Below are 5,000 nucleotides of genomic sequence, written 5' to 3'. Positions count from 1 at the left end.
CTCTTTTCCTCTTCCTCTCCTATCTCCTTTCCTACTTTCCTTCCTTTCCTCTCCTATTCCCTCCCTCTCTCCTTTATTTTCTCTTTCTCATCTCCCTTTATTTAGTTACCTCGTTCCTCCTTCCCTTCTCTCTCTCTCTCTCTCTCTCTCTCTCTCTCTCTCTCTCTCTCTCTCTCTCTCTTTTGCCTCCTTCCCTCCTTTTCCTTCTCTCCCTTCCCTTTCCCTCTTCTCTCCCATCCCATTAGGCCCAGCATCCCTTCTACCATTCATACACCTCTATATAACAACCATACTCGCTTCTCTCTCCCTTTTTACCCTTCCCTCTCTGTCTCTTCCTTTCTCTCTCAATTTTACCTCTTCCTTTCTTTCTTTAGCCTTATTGTTTACTTAATTGGCTTTACCATCAGTTTCCCCCTTCATTTATTACTCTTTATTTACTTTGATTGACTTATTCTTTTCCTTCATTGTTTCCCCATCTTTTCCAACCTTACTGCTGTTACCTTTCTTTCCTTTATCATCTTTTTCCTTCCTCTTTTATTGTTCTTTCTTTAACTGCCTTATTCTTTTCTTTTATCGTCCCCCCCCCCTTTCTCTAGCCTTACTAAAATTTTCTTTCATTTCCTCTACCATCTTTTCCTTCCTCTTTTATTGCTCTCTCTCTTTCTCTAACTCTATTTTCCTAACTCTAAAAACCCCCAGTTATTACCACACCGATATTGGAGTCTGCCACAAAGAGTCATAGGAGATCAATAGGAATGTTCTTTTGTACTCCTCTTTGTACTCTCTCTCTCTCTCTCTCTCTCTCTCTCTCTCTCTCTCTCTCTCTCTCTCTCTCTCTCTCTCTCTCTCTCTCTCTCCAACGGTAAATCTATCTGTATTTGTTTATCTGTCCATCTCTCTATTCATCCATCTATCTTATTCCATCTATCTATCTATCTCTCCCTACAGCACCCTCATCCCCTCTCATCCTCTTCCACTTCCCTCGCCATTGTCATTCTCCCTTCATCTCTCCCTCTCTTCCCCAGCCTTCCCTTCTCCCCTCTCAGTGTTCGTTCATACTGTATTTCAAAACGATGTAACAGATACTGGCGATCCTTGGTGCTTTAATGTAACAAAATTTCCTTACAAAGTCATTTAATACTCAGGATAATCTTGATCAAATTTTCTCTTTTTTTTCTGTGTTATATTTCACTCCTGAGACAGACTCTACTGTTTTTTTTTTTCCCGTCACTCCTCACTTACCTTCCCTCCTATCACCTAGTCTTCTTCCCTCAATCCCTCACTCACGCTTTCCTTAATCCTATCCCCCCCCTATTCACTTCCTCTCACCCTTCCCTCACTCTTTCCCCTCCCCCCTCACACTCACTCACCCTGTCCCCTCTTCCTACTCTCCCGATTCATCTCGCCTCATCCTCTCATCTCTACCCTCGTCACCAGCTCTCACCCTACACTCGCACTCGTCCTCACCCCTCTCCCCTGTTCTGCCCTCTCCCCTCCCCGGCCAACACCCTCTCCCTCCAGCCCACAAAGGCTTTAATTCCAACCCAGGATAACAATAAACCCGGTCTCAAAAAGGGAAGGTAAAATCTGTCAAAACATTTTATTCTTTTTCCCTCTGTCAACATGCACGACACACATACATATGACCTTTCGCACACACGCACATACACAGGTGGGCTCGTACATACAACACACACACACAGAGTTTCACCTCCATCTACAGACACCCACACACACTCAAAAACACACACGGTACATGCAAAGTTCTTGTTTACAAATACAACACATTCTGGCAAACACCTAATCTGTTTATAAATCCATATGAACAAGCGCACATTCACCTGCCCCCCTACACACAACCACACACACTCTTTCCCCTAAACTGTATTATTTTAAAGACTACATCTGATGCCCACATGATTCTAATTAGCTCCTGAATCTTCTCCAATGACAGAAAATAATGTTCTTCGACCCTATAGATCAATTGCCCCTCTGGAACCTTAAAACACGTTCAGAATGTGTATGGAAGAGTTACCCCTCCATATAAGGCATGTGCACACCGTCCGCTACAATACATTAAAATACATGGCTCGCTAAAAAGTCACACAATCTCCCTCAGTCTGCCATGAAAGCTGACTCAACAGAAAACGTCGCTGGCACCGCAATACTAACTTGATTACAGAGCAGGCTGGAGGTGGGGACTAAAATGATCGGGGTCCTGAGGCGTCGACGTAACTTTATTGTGGTTTTCTTCACCTGCACAGCTTAAGGTCAGAGGTAGGTGTGGTTTGGGGGAGGAGAGAAAGAGAGGTGTGGTGTGGGGGAGGAGAGAGACATGTGTTGTGTTGGGGAAGGAGGGAGACAGGTATGGTGTAGGGGGAGGAAAGATACAGGTGTGGTGTTGGGGGAGGAGGGAGACAGGTGTGGTGTGAGGAAGGAGGGAGACAGGTGTGGTGTGAAGGAGAGAGACAGGTGCAGAGACAATGTAGCTCACGGTAAAGCATAAAACGCAGGTAAAAGCTTATGCGGACGGGTTAAGTTAGAAAGAATGAGAATAATAATAATAATAATGAAGAAGAAAATTAATACTGAGATTGGTGAAAGAGGAACAATATGAACCAGCTCAGAACAAGATAATAATTGTTGTGTGTGTGTGTGTGTGTGTGTGTGTGTGTGTGTGTGTGTGTGTGTGTGTGTGTGTGTGTGTGTGTGTGTGTGTGTGTAGAAATATGTATATATAAAAACTCAGCCATCCCACTTTGCAACAGAAGAAAAAGTGTACAAGTTAATAAAGAAATCAAGTACAAACTCACCAGAGACAAATGAAAAAACATGAAAAGGAAATTCTAACTGAAAAGATAAACATGAGAAGAAACCAGAAAGTAAACATGGAGGGGAAATGAGAAAACTTACAGGGAGAAAACACACACACAAAAAAACACTATCAAGAACGACCATCTGGCAACAGGTAGGCCTTGAGAAGTAATAAAGGTGTGGGGTGTAGAGGGGAGAGGGTGCAGGGGAGAGGGTGTAGAGGGGAGAGGGTGTAGAGGAGAGGGTGGTGGTGGTGGTGGTGGTGGTGGGGGTGTGGTAATGGTGTAGTGCTGGGAATGAGTGATGAAGGGAAGGAAGGATATGGGTTAGGAAGGAAGGCTATGGGTTAGGAAGGGAGGCTATGGGTTAGGAAGGGAGGAGATGGGTTATGAGGAGAGGAGATGGGTTAGGAGGAGAGGAGATGGGTTAGGATGAGAGGATACGGGTTAGGAAGCGGGGATATGGGTTAGGAAGGGAGGAGATGGGTTAGGAAGGGAGGTTATAGATTAAGAATAAATATATGAGTAAATGTGAGGGTGGCAGGAGGCGAGGAAGGTGAGGAAGAATGAAAATGGATGATACAGTAAAAAGGGAAGCATAGAAGCCAGTAAGCGATGCACAGAAATAGATAAAGAAAAAAGAAATAGATAAACGACACTAGTAAACAGCCGAATGGTATGCCCCTTCCCCTCTCTCTTCCTCCCTCTCTCTCTCTCTCTCTCTCTCTCTCTCTCTCCAGCCCACCCAAATCACCGCACATTGAAACCGCCCAAACTTTCCATCCCTTTTCCATATTTACCCAAGGCATCCCTTCTACATTCTCCCCAACCCCCATCCACCCCCACTCCCCCCCCTCCAAAACCCCAAGCCACCCGCACTCCACTCCCCTCCCCTCCCCGACCCGATCCCTCATCCATCTCCCCAATAAGGCCCAAGATTTTCCCCAACCAGGCCAAAATTTCCCCAACCAGGGCAATAATTTCCCCAACCTGGCCAATAATATCCCTAGATTTTTATATTCTGTACCTGGATCTCACTCTCTCTCTCTCTCTCTCTCTCTCTCTCTCTCTCTCTCTCTCTCTAACTTGGCCAAAAACAGTCCTCTCCTCTCTCCACCTCGAATGTTGAGCTCAAACAAGATAAAAAAAACAGAATATGATACTAGTCACGAAGAAGTGCTACGGAAAGGATGCAGTGCCATTCGTAACATCACATTCCGCCACTGATCTACGGGAAGTGAGCTGAAAAGGGGACGAAAATATCTGACAATGTGAGCGAATCAGGAGGCCAAATTGCCTTGTTGTATCGATACTTATGGCTGTTAAATCCTTCACGAAAATAATGCCATAAATCCCACAACGGCCCGAAAGAGGGATTGGGAACTCTCTCTCTCTCTCTCTCTCTCTGGGCCTGGGGGACTGAGGAGAATGCGATGAATTGATAATAACTCTGACTTCAAGCCCTCTGGCGACGGAAGAGAGAATTATTGTGGAAGTTTTGTTGAGAGAGAGAGAGAGAGAGAGAGAGAGAGAGAGAGGATAAATAACCCCAGAATATCCTTCAACAAAATCAATTTAAGTAAGGTTATATAAAATCCAATAACAAAAACCCACAATTTTCACCCACAGCACAAATAAAATCAAATAAACAAAATAAATAAGCAAGTAAACAAGTACCTATAATTTTCCTCCCTATTCCTTCACTACATCTTGAACTACAAATCAAACACCACACATACTTATAGTCTTTTACACAGCAACCATTAAAAAGAACCACTAGAGTTGCTGCTGTCTGCTTTCCTTTGTACTCCTTAATAATACACGTAAGACAAACACAAACACCTCAAAACACAAAGAAGAATGCCATCACTCCCCGCTGACGTCTTGAGCCAGGCACACTATAAACCCGTGTTGCATTCAAGCGACACCTGAGACGTAAGTACAGGTCGCCTTGTTTACCTGGGCAGGCGTATTGACATATGAGGTGAGGAATGGGCCACACACACACCAGTATCCCTCCTCAATACCCCTCCATTCAATCGCCATTAACCTGGATAATGTATGAGAGAATCTTTTTTCCTAAGTCGAGTACTTCTTTGGCTTTTTCTTTTTCTTTTTACTGTACTTTGCCCAGTCGAGTTGTCTTTTTTTTTTTTTTTTTTTTTTTTTACATTGTCGGGTTGTCCT

This window comes from Coenobita brevimanus, chromosome 89 (genome assembly GCF_032717465.1).
Source record: "Coenobita brevimanus isolate Jiangsu-jjx chromosome 89, ASM3271746v2, whole genome shotgun sequence".
Taxonomy (NCBI): Eukaryota; Metazoa; Arthropoda; class Malacostraca; order Decapoda; family Coenobitidae; genus Coenobita; species Coenobita brevimanus.
Note: the sequence above shows the minus strand (reverse complement) of the source record.